The 18,203-nt window shown below is 42.4% G+C and overlaps 1 protein-coding gene across 1 annotated transcript in view; it reads left to right on the plus strand.

The window, feature by feature from the left end:
- The window catches only part of pvalb6 (parvalbumin 6), a 53,478-nt gene that overhangs the window by 7,953 nt on the left and 27,322 nt on the right, over positions 1 to 18,203 (plus strand). The window lies entirely within an intron of this gene.

The raw sequence follows: 18,203 nt of genomic DNA on the forward strand, positions 1-18,203 counted from the left end.
GTACATTTTCTAATTTATAGTCTCTCTCTGGAACAATAAAGGGCTTCACACACCTTTTAGTAATAAATATGCTGTGGAACTGAAGTCTGTACATAGACTTTATTAGTGCACTTCCCCTCTTATAAAAAGCCTTTTTTTATTCTGTTATTTGTTCTTGTCTATAGTAGTTTTCATTGATAGTGGCAGAGTTTACCGGTGCCAAGCTGGATTCGATTTAATGTCTTTAGCTACTTCATTGAAACTTGGATATTTCTGAGTTTTTTAAAGAGCTGCATGAGCCAAGAAAACATTATGTCTTTAAAGAAATAAATATAGTTTCTATATATCGTAAGGCTTTAAAGGTGCTGTTTATGGCATTCAGAACTGCTGGATGTTGCATTTCAGACCAACAGAAACAGGAGCACCAGCTACACGTCCATACTACCTTAAAGCTTCATTTAGCACAGGAAAAATAACCCAACGACAAACAGCACTGGCACTGGAAAACATGTTGGAGTGCAACTTAGGTAAAATTATCTTCATTTGTCCTTCATGCTGCTCCAAAATATCTCTATCTATAAATATATATCTATAAATATATATTATATATCTATATGTGTCTGTGTGACTGTGAGTCAGTAACACAGCAGGTAAAACAGACACACATGGACTGGAATAAAGCAGACTGTAAAGGAGAAGCAGAAAAGAGCAGCAACACAGCAGTAGAGGTTCTCACAGTGAGGTGAAAAAAATAAATGCACATCAATTAGGTTAAAAAAGCTAATAAATTAAAGTATGTTGAAGTTTTCTGTGTTTCTGTGACACTAGCTGGATGCTCTGAACTGCATTGGCCTCTCAGTCTGTTTCTAATCAGAGGGTCAACAGTTTCAAAGGGAGGGACTCATATGCATGCAACACAACATGGAAGAGAGAAGATCACAACACAAACAGAGCATAGCTTCACTCCCTGCTACAGACTCCAGAACTCCCCCACTGATGTCTCTGCATAGAGAATAGCTGTTATCAATGTTCAGAATCTTAAAACCTTTAATGCAGCAATGTGTTCAGTCAGAACAAACAGAACAGCAGCAACAGATGCAATTTCCAGTGACAGTGTTTATCCCCTACTGCAGGCCCTCATGAGACCCATTCACTTCAGTGTCATATTCAATCTGGAAACAGCAGCCTGAGGCCTGTTAACATCAGGAAGAGGCATTAGCTTTAAGAACGATGAGGCGTTGATGAGGCCATTTTCACTTTCAAACTGCACTGGTATGGAGCAAAAAATCTAGCTGCTGACTGTTGTAGATGGGCTTGAGGGTGGATGTACGTGAGCTTCTCATCACCATGAGATGGCTGTAAGTGTTCACAGCCAGCAGCTCCCTGTGAGTCTCTGTTCACCCTACAGCTAGAACTCAGTTAAACTGCTCTGTCTTTGGCTACTTTATGAATGACTGCACACTCCTATCCTTGATGTGAATATGCATATTCTGTCCTCCAGCCTCCACACAGTTTCCATCCTGCTCTCTTTCTTTGTAGGAGGCTGGTCCCGGCTAACAGGCCTGAGGTGAGTCCTCAGCACTAGACTGTGAACCCAACGTCCCAGTGAACACGACAAGGCTGCGTTAGCTCCGATACCACTGTGTTCATCCTCATGTATGAGCGATGGAGGGCTGGCACTCGGGTTTTCCGCCGCAGCTTCAATGAAGCCTCTCGTTTCTTTCTTCCTCACAACGCTGCAGAAGCTGCTGTGAGTGGCGGGGGGGTTATCAGCTGCAGGCCAGGACCACTGCCAGGGGTTTAGGGATACAGGGCAACATACTGGCACAAACCTCCATCCGTGCGCACGCTCATCTGTGCGTACGAGCATTGCTCACTCATGCAAAACTGGAGTGCATCCACGCTCGGTGCCACCAGCACTCTAAAGCATGTATTGATGAGCGCCTGAGCTGCCATGTGTGGACGGCCATCCCACTTACCCTCCCAGCGCGCTAACCGCATCATTATCCGAGTGTGAGGATACTCCGAGTCTATATTTAGACAATCCTGCAAAACCACCAGCAAACTCCAGCGCAGTGCAGACAAGTCATGTGTCAATATCCAAACCACTTGTGTAATGAGGCTCAAAATTAGACAGATGAATCTCTAATTTCAATGGGCTGCGGAAGTGAAATCTATTCTGATGATATGAAGTGGATAATGGTCGAGTGAAGTGTCTTCTCCATATTTGTGTGTTTAGCGTCGCTGCCTCAAGGTCAAACTCTCTCCTAAAGATGAAACCAGTCTGTGGACTGTGGACTGTGTGTGAATGCCCCTGGACACTCAGCTTTATGTCCAATGAATCTAAGCAGTCTTCAAAGTGTGACATTAACAGCCCCTTCCCTCCTCGCTGCCCCCCACCCTCCTCTCCTCCCTCCACTCGCATCGCAGGCATGGCCCAGAATACAAATTGTGTTTTCCTTTATTTATTTGGGTTGCCTATAATGCTGTGGGGCAGAAGAGAATGGGAGATGGGAGGGAACGTGTCCCACCAAGAGGAAACAGGGAGATAACAATGGGCTGGTAAAGCTGCTCAGCAGACAAAACCATGAGCGGACTGAGAGAGATAGCCGGACGGGTGGGGAGGAAACGGCGAAATATGTGGACGACGCAAAAACAAGGATGACGAGGAGAGAGAAAGCAAAGACAAAAGGTAGAATGCAGATCACAGGGGTGTAGTTGAGAGGTTTTCCCTAAAAGATGAGCAGCTGGATAGACTTTAAGGATGTTCACTGCAGAACTCAGTCGATACTGAAAGTGGCTGGAAGCTGCAGAGGTGGCGTTGATTCTCAGAGGGGTGGACGGCATCAGGAACCCGTTCTCATCACAGGGAATGGTTTTATTCAGTGTTCAGATATTGATTAACGAAGCTTTGATCATCTCCTTATGAGATGATACTACAGGCTGGATCGTGCTGCCTGGCATGAGAAACTATTCAAAGCCAAAAAAAGAGGTGAAGATGAAGTTTTTATTCCCAAACTCAACCCAGGAGGGAAAGAATATCGTGACTGTTTTGTGTGACTTTGGATGGAACTTCCAGAACCACACAGTTCTACATCTTGGCTGTGTTTTTATTGGTTCTACACTGCTTGTACTGCTATGTAAACCAAACATCGTGTATGTTTCCATGACCTTGAGCACACAGAACTCCCCTTTAATGATGGGTTTCAGTGCTGTGTGCTTTAACTTCTGCAAACCGCTGAGGAATCAGTAAGACTCTGTTTATCTGCATGAACAAGCATCTGCCTGCAGAGCCTCTGAGACTGGACTGTCCCGTTCCCACAGTGATGACATCTGTGATGCAGCGACTACGGCTCTGATGAACTCAGCTCTTAGTAAAGCGAGGCCGTCTTTAGCCAGACAGTTAGCAGTGAGTCAGATCTCCATCAGCCTTCATTAAGCAGATCAGAACGATGCCTGCTGCTGCTCACTCCTGGATGGAAGGGAGAGGACTGTTAAGCTTCTGCAACATTACAGGAAACAGCAGAGGAGCGTTAGGGGGGATCATCACCAGAAAGAACCAGAAAGGTTCTGTTTGTCTGACTGCAAAATGCCCACACTTTATGTTTAGTGTATGTCTGACTGCGTAGCGCCCCGAGGAGGTTTGAAGTCAGGATGAGTAAAAAGGAGACACGTCTCCCGTGACTCGCTCTGACCCGTTTATTCAGGACTACGACTTTATCCGTGTGGCATCGCCCTGAGAGCCACACCAGCCACCGAACACACAAACTCTGAGACACGATCGACGCCTGTCTCATTTGATTTAACATTCTTCCTTAAAAACCAAACTAGACTCCATCACTTTAAAGCAGGAAAAACAGGGGTGACATCACACTGCTGTGAGCGGCCAGGCATGACCAACGCTGCAGTATTTTCAGCTGGACACACACACACACACACACACACACACACACACACACACACACACACACACACACACACACACACACACACACACACACACACACACACACACACACACACACAGGTAAACTAATCGTGTTTTGAGGATTGTCATAAAGCAGAAATAAGCAAAACGCTGAATACTTTCACAGAATAGTTTCAGATTAAAGTCTAAATCAAACTCTTCCACCTGGTTTCACTTTTTAAATTTCTCTACTTCACAAATCCATCAAAGAACACCAGAGTTGGATGATGAGAGATTTCAGAAGATCTGATCCTAAACTCTGTCATAGAATGACACTGATTAAACCCTAGTCTGTCCAGGAGTTACGTCATCTCAAACATCCATGTTCACTCCACTGCTGGTGTGTGTGACAGTGTTCTACCTGCTCTGTCAGCAGGCGTAGAGGATGCTTTAACTCTGTGTGTGTTCAGGCAGCATCCTGGCCTTCAGGCTCTCGGTCTTGCAGAGCTGGAAAATAAAACAAGTGAACACGGCAGTAAAAAGGATGAGGCATCGCAGTAAAAAGACAGAGGAGAGCAGATCATTCTAAACACAGAGAACACTAGAAACTAAAGATTTCTCTGTCAGAGCCGAGGTCACCTGACTGCTGGGTATGGTGAAGAAGTAACAGTGAAAGAGTGAACTACACTCATATCCTTTCACTGCAATCACAGCATCTTATCACCATTATATTCTGCTATCTGACTGAGATTGTTATTAAAGAAACTCAGGTTTTAGGTTTCATTAGGTTTAAATTAGAGTTTGTTTGTTAAAGCAGTGGTTCAGTATCTTTATATGTGTAGATATGTGTGTGGAGATGGAGGCCTGAGAGGTCAGTGAAGGCAGCAGCATGCATGACGAAGAGTTTTGTCACTGTTATCTGTACCGTGGTGACAAATGTGCACAGACCTGGAATACACAAGCTGATCACCTGCATGTCGTCAGTCTGTTCAGACTGCAGCATCTCTTATCAACATGTTAAACACCATTATTTTCTTACTTTGGTCACCCTTTGGGCCGTTGTAAAGGGCTATAAAAATAAACTTTGATTGATTGAAGTGGTTTGTGCAGCTCTCAATCATGAGCACATCTCTTGCTCAGTGCATGCTGGGATTTGCTTCAGCCCTCTATGTTCAGACTACAGCTGGGAATTTCATGCATTCATTTTGATTAATCGATTGATTACGTTAAAAATAACGTAAAGAAGCCGTGATGAAGATCCACAGGATGCACTGAGTGAGAAAGTTTAAGGAAGATGAGACACATTGAGCTTGTTGGGAGGAAAGATTTCTTTTGAAATCTTCATCAGAGCTAACATTAGCTACCACAGTCCTGGTACCAGCTAACGGTGTAGCCATCCCATAATAGACCATGGCTCAGTGGGTAGATTGGCCGGTTCGATCCCCGGCCCGTCGTGCTCATGTCGAGGTGTCCCTGAGCAAGACACCGAACCCCTCATTGCTCCTGGTGGGTCGTGGTTAGCGCCTTGCATGGCAGCTTCCTCCATCAGTGTGTGAATGTGACGTATCATGTAAAGCGCTTTGGATAAAAGAGCTATATAAACACAACCATTTACCATTCATAAAAAGTCTTAAAATGTTCAATTTTATTTATATAGCGTCAATTACAGTCAAATCGTCTCAAGACACTTTACGCTTTATGTTGAATAAAATCGCTGTAACTGGACTTTGAGTTTGCAGTAATCTGAGGAAAAATGCAGATAAATAGAAATGAAACAAACATTTTAGTTGATAAAGTTCACGTATATGTCTATTCAGCCATTCAGTCTCAATCAGCATTTATTAGAATTGAAAAACATTTCTTATTTAATGACGTCTCATACGCAGAAGTCCAGTCCAGTGTAGCAGTGAGCGGTTACTCATTTAACGCTGAGGTTCGACTCATTTATGGAGGGAGATATAGTGTCTCATTTTCTGTGCTAATGTCTGTTTCTAGAGTTATTCCCTATAAAAGACGGGTCTGCAGTATGTCTGCAGCTGTTTTACACATTATCTCCTCCTGCAGCAGAAGAGACCATCTCACTGTCATTCAAAGAAACACCAAAACAGAAAGAAGAGAAATGCAGTGCAGGTGTTACTACCGTAAACACAAAGCATAGACTTCCTGTAAGGGCTGAAGCTCCTCTTATCAGAGCTTAGACGTGTAATTTATCACGCCAACATTCCTCTCCTTCCTTCCTCTGCATTTCAAAAGCTTTTGTCTCCTTCGCCCGATTTAAATTATTAACAATGGTGCCATTTAGTGATAAATGCAGAAACTGCATAAATCTGTCCCTCAAGTCAGCCTCGCACAAACATCAATGCAAAAAGTAATTAATTCAGAAGTTCAAATGTCTGATTCCAGCATGAAAGATTACTTCTCATTCAGAAAGCTCCATCCAGTGTCCTCTGTCTCCCCCCAACAAGTTATTATAGCCATTTTTACACCTCATTGCGCCTGGAGGAAAAATTATGATAGCGCAGTATTGATGTTGTTGTCTTTTTAATCAGCAAGATTAATTAATCCATTTGGAATTAGAAGAAAAGAGAGAGAGGAGGAGAGAGTGATGGCCTGGCTGAGGACCCAGAGGACGGAGTGATGGCAGGAATGCACACAAAGATTAAAACCACAAAAAGGATTCTACCAAACTTGTTGGTGTGGACACTCATGCCAATTATTGCATATTTGTTTCTCTATGTGTGTATTAACTACAATGGAAGTCCAATGGTGGAAACAGAGAAAAGACAAACGAAGAAATACTGGGCATGAAATGTGGTGATAATGGAGCCGTTTGCTGCCGAGTGTTTGTCTGTGAGCCTCATCCTGGTTCAACGAGGAACACCTGGAGTTTAAGAGCCGGCCTGCTGTGGCCAAACGATCCAGATAGAGGGAGGAAGAGAGATAAAAAGAGGGAGGAATCAAGCGTTTAGGGGTGAGAGAATACGAGCCCGAGGATGTGCATGGAAGGGACAAAATGAAAGCGTAAAATTAATGGAGGAGAGCAGAGAGATGGACAGAAGACAGAGAAAGAGAGAGAGACTGAGGGGAGGACGGCCAAATGAGAGGCAGGAGATGGATGAGAGTGTTAATTTGGGTTGCAGGGACACATTGTTTCTGCAGCTTCCAGAGGATGGAGAGGAGCCACACAGACAAATGAGGGAAATGGAATTAAAAAACACAAGTGTGGAAACAAAGCAAAATCCCAGAATGGAGACGAGGATGAGGTCAGAGTGTAATTGAAATAAGCAAACACTAAAACAGGTGGGACGGCCTCGCTGCTGTTTTCCCTCTGCTGCCCAGCCTGGCTCTGGTCCCACTGGATGATATCATGGAGCTACTCTAACATTACTGTGGAACTAAATGGATAAAAGCTAAACTTAAAGATGCCCCTCCCTGTGTCCCCTTCATCCTCTCTTTCAAACCCCCCCCCAAAAAAACGCATCTTTCAAATTGCGTCGCTGGCAGAGACCTGCTGCAGCTCCTCTAACAGCAGGACATCAGGAGTGCTTCAGTCTGTCTTTGTGTCCACTCTCATTTAACTGGACAGTAATGGGACACACAGGAGGATTTTTAGAACATTATCCTGAATCTCTCTTAGCTTGATATTTGAATATTAGCTTAAAGAACCCTGTATGAAGTCCCCTCTGCCACTCGAAGCTGAAACAGTCATTCCACGCTGTGAAGCTTTCATCCCAGTAAAATCATATGAGAAAAATATGCATCCGTGCTCTCAGCATGTTGGAATATTATAGTGGCTTGAATGACCAGATTTAAGAAGAAAAAAGTCAGATAATCTGTATGTAACCTTTACGTTTTCTTAAAGACCTCCAGTGAAAGTTAAGGTTGTGCTAACATTCCTATGTGGTGTTTTTAGTAAGCTAGAAGAAGAACAGAACAGAATAGAATAGAATAGAATAGAATAGAATAGAATAGAATAGAATAGAATAGAATAGAATAGGCCTTTATTATTACTGTTACAAAAACAAAGAAAAACAGTTTAATATTCTGTATGAGCAGCATTAAAAATAAGATAGACAGATAGATAGATAGATAGATAGATAGATAGATAGATAGATAGATAGATAGACAGACAGACAGACAGACAGACAGACAGACAGACAGACAGACAGACAGACAGACAGACAGACAGACAGATAGATAGATAGATAGATAGATAGATAGATAGATACTTTATTAATCCTGAGGGAAATTCAAGAACTATATAAACTATATTCAGCAATATTAAACAGACTAAAAATAAATTAAACAGTAAAGAGCAAACATGGATCAGACTGTAAGCAGATCTAACAGAGTCCTGCTCTACACATGATTATTGCACATAATGTGAATACACAACCATTAATACTGCAATTAAACATAAATATTGCACTTTAGCAAAAAATGTTGGGAGGAGGGAGAAAACGTTTGACAGTTAAAAGTTAAAATATGACTGTTATGCTCACCGTGGTACTGCAGCAATGACAGCCTCAAAAACACTGATTCAGGTTCTGAGGTTTCATCAGGGAGGAACCAAACCTTAACTTGCAGGCTGGATCTTATCATTACTGTGAAGTGTAGCGTCACAGCTTTCCATCATGTAGTGTAGCTCAGTTTTACAGCATCTGAGCTGGAGGTGAGCTGGTGTGCTCCAGCTGCAGAGGACGGAGACTTTATGAAGACAGGATCTGTGTGGAGTTAGAAAAAGGGAAAAATCATACAAATCTGTAAAATGAATACAAACAAACTAGTTTTCAGTTGTAAAATCAATGATAAGAGGGCCTTTAAATGCTGTGTATGCCCTCTAAAGCAGGAAATGGAAACAGCTATGTTTAATTTTGTACATGGTCCTTTCCCAATGAACTGATAATAATAACAATAGGAAGAAGTCCCTCTCCTGGTCAGTCAATAACTGATTCTGCTCTCGGTGCTGTTGTAAACCTACAGTTCTACCAGTGTTACCATCCTGTTTCTTTGCAGGTTTGTGGACCTGTAAAGACTTTAGTACAGCAGCTCACCTGTCCAGGAGAAGAATGCAGTCAGAAAGGCAGCACAATCTGAGTTCTCTTCTTCTGAAACACTTCAGTTGTTTTGACACGTTTTATTACATTTATTGTCAGATTCTCTATCTGACTCCTTTTTTAGGGCTTTGCAGTGTAGGCAGTCATTACCAGAGCTAGAAAAGCATTTTTCCTGCAGGATTTAATACCAATGAATCAGGTTTTTCACTATCTGAAGGGACGTGCTTTCATAGTAACAGCCAATAGAAATGATGCCAGAGTTAGATTCTCTACAGTCTGAAGGGACAATACGGTAAAAGCTTTTACTGAGTTTCTGAGTGAACATCTTGTTCTGCCTCTGACTGTCGGTGAAATCTGCTTCATGGAGCTCTGAGCAGCTACTTGAGATGCAGAGAGACACCTGGCCATTGAACATCTGATTTCACCTCGTCTCGCCTGAACAGACAAAGGCGTAATGACGAAATGAGAGAAATGAGAAAATCATCATGAACCTTGATGAGAATGACAGCTGCCAACACCCAGCTGGGAGACAGAGAGAGGAAATAACAGAGAAACAGACTAAACTCTGAGACAAACCATACCTGGACAGGAGAAGGAAAGAATACTGAGAAGATGAAGTGGAGATGAGGAAGAAAAGACTGGAAAAAGAAAAGAGAAAGAAGAGGACAGGAGGCATGCTAAAAACAAACTACAGAACTTATCATATGTGGGAAACAGTGTAGAGTATGTTACACCACATTTCATATATAAAAAGGATTATATGGAATAAGGAAAGAACACATATAACAGATGGATGTAGCGACCATGACATCACCTAACGGCTGTAACACCGTTATGAAGCCCAGTCTGATATCTGTCATCACCATCTTATTGTTCTGAAACCAGGCATGTGAATCTAACCAGAGAACCAAAGGAGAAGATGCAGGCTAGAGACCTAAAGTCACAGTTTACGCTTCTTTATTGTCTGTTTTCCTCTAAATGGGACCAACATTTACAAAATGAACATCATGCTGTATTCAGAAACTCTTTCCACTAGCAAATGGACCTATTAATTCTTTAGGGAAGTGTTTGCTGAGGGGGCAAACCAAGTGAGAAGTAAGGTGGTCAGACTGTATGTCACAACCAAAGGTGTCGCCCTCTTCTGGCCACTAGAAAAAAATGCAGGTTTAAGGAACTTTTACTGTTCAGATCCCAGGGCTCGGCCCATCTTTTATACGTTTAGTCTTGGTGTTTCACTCATGGTGAAGCTGGATGAAACCAGCAGATCTCCTCATCCTCTGGGAACCTTGAATGCTTTGACCGAATCTCTGCATTTAGCAGACATTAAAGTATTTCAGTCTGCACTAGAGGTATAAAGGATAATTTGAGAGGACCTGAACAGTCTGGCCCATCATTGGTTTCATTAAACTGTCAGTCCTTGAATTCTTTCATCACCACTTGTGTTGATTCTGTTTTCTCTTTCACCTCAACCTCTCCACCTCCGTTTCATTCATACGCCCCCCCCCATCACCTGCCTCTCCTAATTATCCCCCCTGTCTGTCTCCTTGTCTCCCCTCTCCTCCCTTGCCTCCCCTCTCCTCTCCTCACCTGCCTCATCTGTCGCCTCTGATTCCCTGTCAGGAGCTCTTATTGGCCAGCCCGTTGAGGAACTACTCCAATCCTGAGTGTGTGAGGTGTGATCTAATGGAAGAAGAAGTGTGTGTGACCTGGTGTAGGCTCTACCTCCTGGCAGCTTCTCTTATGGTTCCCATGAAGGCAGAGAAGATGCTGCTGAATGAATGATAAAGCAGATCGTAGCGGGGCGACGTGGGGATCTTTCTCCTCCTCTTTTTGATCGCTTTGCTCTCTTATCGTCTCATCCGCTCTGTATTCACTTCACCTCTGTTTGTTCTGCTAGATGACAGACATGAGGAGCTAAGAGTCTTTGTGCGCTCAGAGGAAGTGTGGTGACGCTGACACCCTGTAGTGAAGTGTGCAGGTTTTGATGCGGCGCTCTGAGCAGCGATTCCCTCGAGTGCCGCAGATACCCTTCAGGGAGTAACAACAAAGGTCAAAGCATTGATCATTATTCATCCTCAGGAGCTCTGTGAGCTGCTCCACACTTTCTGTGGACACATAGACACTATAGCAGGATGGGTATTGGGTTAACAATCATCCCTACATTATCGCTGCACTTACACATTAATGGATACCAAGAGATTATTTCTACAGTTCTGCCCACACATAAAAGATGCAACAACTCAGGCATATGATCATATGTACATACATGCTGCTATACACGCCTTCACAAGCACATAAACATGGATTTAGAGTCATCTCCTGCTATATAATGCACATTATATAAGGCTCTCCTAAGGCTGTGGAAGCCTCCGAGTTAACACTGCAGAGTCAGAAAGTAGTCGAGTCACTGCATGGACAGTATGTGGTCATTTTATCTGTGCGTGTGTGTGATCGTTTTATCAGTGTGTGTGCTGCAGTATGTCATAGAGGTTAATGTAAAAGTATAATAAAGCTACATTACCAGAGTCGTATGACCTTATGGAGATAAACAGTGGTGGATGGGGGGGGGGGTGTATGTGTTTGTGTTCATTCAGAAAGGGATGAACAGGCCAAAGGGGGGAAAGGAGGCTTTCTGATCCAAAACAAACTATGCATGAAGGCACGAGAAAAGAAAGCGAAGATGAAATTGAATCCTGAGGCTGTTGGATGCTCGTCTTTTTTCCACAGAGAAGCTCAAACAAAATAGTTTTCTAAAGCTTCTCTTCTCTTCTCTTCTCTTCTCTTCTCTTCTCTTCTCTTCTCTTCTCTTCTCTTCTCTTCTCTTCTCTTCTCTTCTCTTCTCTTCTCCCATTAAATTAAATTAGATAAGGACTTACATTTTCATTGTATTAATATTTCAAGAGTCCATTGTCCAACTTCCTCCTCTGGGATTTGTTTTAAACTTTCCATTAGCGGTGCGACATCAGGAACATGAACCACTCTGGACGCCTTCACTCACTTCAGAGCCAATTAAGATTTAACTTCATGTCCGACGCTAACATAATAACCTGGTAATACTCCAACATCCAAGGTGATACAAGAGAGTTCTTTAATCAAATATTTCCGGTATTTTCTCCTCAGGGAAAGGGAGAGGAAGTGGTTCCAGGAAGGATTTATAACGTCTGTTATGAAGTCATGAATGATGCAGAGTTTGTTCAGAGACTTCCTCCAAACTGCTCAGTTTTAACTACACTCTGCTCCATCTACTCCAGAATAATGAACCCTTTCCTCGGTCATAAAATCAATCACAGTGTGACATTTTAATGCTGTGATTAGATGAGAAGATTTTGCTGTTCTGGACCATCCTTAGCCTGATGTCTTCAGACCATGGCAGAGCTTCTGTACTTAGCGTTCAGGCTGAATAAATGCCCTTTGACTACTCAGACCATGCTGTGGCTGTAGGTGTGCTCTTAATGTGCCTAACAAGTCATGCTGCCATGGGACATTAGCAGCCAGTGGATCGATGCGCATGAGATGCCAGTGCATTAACTGGACTTAATTATAGTGTGCCTTGAGTGTCGACCTCCTCCTCCTGTCCTGCAGCGCACGAACACACGTGCACTACACTCTGGTCCATTAGTTAGGTTAACCTTTTAAAAAGCTGCAGTCTTCTGGTGAAACTGTTGCTGCTGGTGTTCATTTAGTCTGAGGTGCTGCATTACACTGACAGATGTCCTCCTAAATACGTTAATGAAGCAGATTAAATAAACCCCAGAAAAGCTGCCGTGTTTAGAGAACCCACAGAATAGACTGTTACTAAGCTAAGTCAAATAAATGAGAGTTTAACTGCTGAAAGTGTGCAGCGGCTCTGGTTGGTTGATTCAGAATTACTGCTGCATTATTCTTGCTTTAGCTCAACAAAAGCTAGTTATCTAAATGTGCTGCAGCTGCTGAGGAATGCATTAACTAAAAAATTAATCTCATTAATTAATTGTGATTAATCACATTCTTGTCAAATAGCAACAGCTGATGCAACAAGTAAAGTTTTTCAGTTCAAATGAATTTTGGCTGACAGATGAATCCATGAATAGATAAATATATAAGTGTTTCTACTTTAAAATTTAGAAAATTCATCAAATTTTAAAGAGAGACATGTAGAAAAATGTGATTTTGATGATTTAAAGTATGGATCATAACGTCAGCATAAGGAGCTTCAAAAAGGTGAAAATCCACAGATTCATTCTGTTGGGTCTGATAAATGGTGTCATTTTGATGGTTCTTTTTTAGGAATAGATTTTTTTTAAATATTTATATTTCATAAACAAAAGTTTAGAATTAATTTATTGTAATACCGACATTTTTGTTGTTTATTACTCCATTTTGATGTTTTATTTCTATTTTTCTGCTTTCTTCATCTGTCTGCTACATTCACAGATTACTGCAAACTCAGAGTGACATTATAACCATTAGATTCAACATTTATAGACTTTTAAAAAAAACTTCACAGTTTGCTAACAACCAGGCTTTTATCCAAGCTGCCATCAGGCAGATTTTTTTTTAAAAAAACTTTGCTTCCAACAAGCTTAATGCTTCTCGTTTTCCTTCACTATTCACTAAAACTTTCTCCTGTGGATCTTCTTCACGGATAGAAATCAGACTTTAGGTTCATTAGCGCCACCTACTGGCTGGAGTGTTCATCAGCGTTACCCTGGGACAGAAATGTTATTTTTTCTGTAACCTAATGCGTTAAAGGCATTATGGAGGATGTTTTTTTTGTTTGTTTAATTTGTCTGATTCACATAAAATGAATATACTGACCTTTAGTGGACTTGTATGTATGGTCTCTAAAAGAATTTAAAAAAAAAAGAAACTGTGGACATGACAGGACCTGAAAAACATCAGCCAATCAATGCAGTCGGACCGAGGCGTTTGGTTTGCTCCCTTTCCTGTCAATCAAAAATCTTCCGGCTCAGGCCTAGTTACGTAGATTACGTACGCCTTGGACTTACGTGTTTTGTGTATGTGTTGCTTTGGTATAGCTTCGTAGTTAGCTGGAGACTTGTTTTGCTCATCTTTTTTTACATAATGGCAGATAAAGATCCAGGGGGACCCAGCCGTAAAAGACAACTTCACGAGTCCTACGCAAGTTTCTGGAGGGGGGCGTTTCTTCGTAAATGTTAAGAGGGGGGAGGTTAGAGGGGGGTGAGGGAGAGGTTGTATGTGCCAGCCCGATCTCACGAGGATTCGTGAAACTGTTACGTAAATTTTTGTTTCGGTTTCGTGCGCACCAACACGATTTCGTCATGTTTTTCGTGCCGCTCACCACGAAATGCGCACCAATGTATTTTAAACGGCGGACTTTTCGTGCCACCCAGAACGTATTTCAAACGAATGTGTGTACTATATTTTTAATGTAAAACCATGGCGAATCCAACGCTATATTTTGCATGACATCGTCCCTAACCATAACCTAACCATAACCCTAACCATAACCTAACCATAACCCTAACCATAACCTAACCATAACCCAGTGGTACACTTACCAATTTGCATAGGAATTTAAAGAATGTCCGGCGGCCAGCGGCCGCAAACGCGATCACACAAGCAGTATACGCCGATGGACAGCTTAGATCGTCATGAATCCGCCGGTATAAACCACTTTCAGCTGTGATTACCACAGCGGGTTTCGTTGTGAGCAACACGAAAAACATTTCGTGGTGAGCGGCACGAAAAACATGACGAAATCGTGTTGGTGCGCACGAAAAAGAAACAAAAAATTTACGTAACAGTTTCACAAATCCCCGTGAGACCGTGTTGTATGTGCGCATGCTACGTTCAAAGTCGTAGGAAATTAAATCTCCTCTAATGCCTTTAAAGTCCCAGCCCTAGTATTAACATACATTTAAGGTGCACACTCTGAGGACAGTGGCTCACATTTAACACGTGCACTGTCCGTGCCAGTGCAAACTCATGCCTCTAATGTGACATTTAATTGATTGATGATACATTCATGTTCCAGGCCCCTCCTTTCTGCTTTACTCTCAGAGCATCGCCCCGAGGAATCCTTCACCCAAGTGAGTCCTTGACTGGAATAAGATTTTAACTGCAATGCGGGTGGCTTTTAGTGCACGGCAAACTAATGCGTGTTAATGGACCATTCACTGAGGAATGACTCTTAAACACACACTGTCCATAAAGAGCAAATAAAGTCAGACGCCTGCAGGAGGAGGGTGCAGAGCAAGTGGATCCTCACCTTCTAATAATTCTGATGTTTTCATAATGAGCAGCATTTATTTGATCTGTTAAATAAAGCCTTAAATCACTGAAGGAAGTGTCCGGCCGTCTCTGACAGACCGTCTTTGTTGGTTTCTATCATAACAGGCAGATGTGTGCGCTTCAAGCTTGAGAGAACTTAAGCGTGGAATGATCTTCACAGATGTTCTCTCTCTGATTCCTGGATGCTGATGGTTCACTTCCACCCCACACATACTGCAGAAAACAAATCTTTCTGAACTTCAAGGTCAAATGCTTCCTAAAATGTGCACGTGTGCAGCGTGTGTGTGGGTCTGCTGTATATGTTAGGATAATTGTGTGGGTGTTTGCAGCGTAGGATGGCATGTTAGGCTACATGTGTGTCCATGTGTGTGTGTGTGAAGCAGTTTTATCTTCTACTTTCCAAACATGTTCTCGTTACTCTCTGGGCTGTAAAGGCTGGAACGGTTCTTTAAAATTGAGTTCTTTGCCTTGTAGATGTCCTTTTTCATGCTCTAAGACATATCATGAAGGAAATAAGCAGTTCCTGCCATGGCTGACTGATTTTACCGTGAAGCTGCAGTAGATTCATGAAAGTCTGAAACACACACATCCACACTTCCTGGGTTTCATGTGTAACAAACCAAAGGAACCCATCCTGTCAGTGTGCAAGAATCGATTTCTGATTTGAACATTTAAGGCTGAATTACTCCAATATTACAACTTTCCACTGTGCAGGTAGAGCAGCTTTCTTGTTTGAGCAGAGCTGTAGGTGAGCTGGTATGCTCGAGCTGCAGTGAGTGGGATGGGGGCTGCAGAGGAACTTAGAGGTGTTTAAAGTTACATCTAAGCCATATTTAGACAGGAAGGGGGGACTTTAGTGAAACAAACATCAGACTATGTTCCCAGGACACACAGATCTGAGTTTTTAGGGCTTAAATAAATAGTTTTGTGTTGAGTTAAAACTACAGATATAACAGTCTGGATTCATGTTCGTACATGTTCGTTTTATTTCATTCCAGAATTCATTGCATTTTCTATAAATACATGATTTGTATATCATTAAATACTTGTAATGAGAAACTATACATGCAGATATGTTTTTGTAAATCAACTGTCATAGCATGAACAACATATTTTTATACATATAACTTGGTGTATATGTACAGTATGTAAAGGCATGCTAGGGTGTTCATATGTGCATATAACCTTGCCAGCAAGTTGATTTCTCGCGATATTTGTGAGTTCACAAATCTCTCAAGAAACCATCTTGCTTCGCTCCCGCATTCACTTTTCGTACAGAACCAAGTTGGTTCGGGCCAATCACGCAGCAGTATTCGTGTGTGGGGCGGGATATCCGGGTGTGAAGACGACACCAAGCGCCAGTAGATCAAAACAAACACGGCAACGGAGGACAACGATCGTGTAGATGCTGCTATTAAGTCAGTTTTAGCTGAATCTCCTATCGCTTCTTTGAAGGAAGAACAACGAGAGGCGCTTTGCTCATTTCTGGATGGTAAAGATGTTTGTGCTTTTTTACCTACGGGTTTTGGTCAGAGTTTAATCTACCAATTGGCTCCGCTCGTTGTGAAGATCCCGCGATTGGCTAAAAACAAACCTGTCAGAGGCGGGACATACTGTTGCATTGTCCAATCCGTGCCTCTTTCCCCCGAACGGATTTACATGGAGCGGTCCCAGATTGATATTGTGGAGTACTATCAAGTACTACACAATTATTAACCTGGCTATTGCCAGGTTAATGTGCATACTCACACTGAGGAAACAAACCTTTAATTTAAAGGGAAATGTCTTTTTATAATCTATTCTGATAGGAACACAAACGTTTTATGCATGAAATTTCCATTTTCATCTTTTTGGAAGCATGAATGTTCAAAATGTTCTAACAACTCATCCAGTAGTTACTGAGATGATCCAGCAACGAGTTTATCAAGAAAAATATTCACATGTTCGTGTTGAAAACGCTGCTAAAATCACCAACAATCGATGATATTTTATACGACAAACTTAAAGTCTGCTCAGCATCATAAACTCCCTTCATTTCCATCAGTCGATGTTTTCTATCTTTCAGAAGCATCTCCCTCCATTATAGGAAGAAAATATCTCATTTAAATAGCTTCAGCCAACATAAATTAACTGCTGAAGATAAAATTACTGAGATGCAATTTCCCCAGAGATTACTGGGGTTACTTGGCACCACAATCAAATCATGTTTTGCAGAAACTGTACACCTCCTCTCTGGATGCCAGCAGCCACGAACACGCTCTCCAGACCCACAAATACACTTTCCAGACCCACAAATACACTCTCCAGACCCACAAATACGCTCTCCAGACCCACAAATACGTAGTCCAGACCCACAAATACACTTTCCAGACCTACAAATACGTAGTCCAGACCCACAAATACACTTTCCAGACCTACAAATACGTAGTCCAGACCCACAAATACACTTTCCAGACCCACAAATACGCTCTCCAGACCCATAAATAGCCTCTCCAGACCCATAAATAGCCTCTCCAGACCCTTGTTTACCCCCAGCAGACCTCAATGCTAATCTTTAGTCTTTGTTTTCTCCTGCTTTGCCTTATTTCGTCTGCTTCCAGTCTTCTGAACTGTCCTGTTTTCATGCTTTACATCTTAATGCCTCAGATGCTGTATACTTCCATTTATTACCCCCCCCCCCCCCCCCCCCCCCCGTCATCGACATCCTTTTTCCCTCCTCCAACATGATGTTCTCCTTGGAAAACTGGACTTTTTTCTTAATTCAGTTCTAAAGTTTCACCTCTTTCCTTCCACCTCCTCTCTGTCTCTCTGAATATTCACACGCTGTCATATGTGGCTGCTGGAGCTCATGTAGCTTCTGAAGTCAGTCTCAGTTATTCCCAGACACCTGTTGCCTCAGTTCACACCATTCTTCCAGCCAAGGCTAGCAACAGATACTGTGTGAATCACACAATCGCCCTCCTTCCATCTCCTCTGGACCCTACACCTCACACTCTTCTCCTCAG

Source organism: Acanthochromis polyacanthus, chromosome 2 (assembly GCF_021347895.1).
Source record: "Acanthochromis polyacanthus isolate Apoly-LR-REF ecotype Palm Island chromosome 2, KAUST_Apoly_ChrSc, whole genome shotgun sequence".
NCBI classification, from domain to species: domain Eukaryota; kingdom Metazoa; phylum Chordata; class Actinopteri; family Pomacentridae; genus Acanthochromis; species Acanthochromis polyacanthus.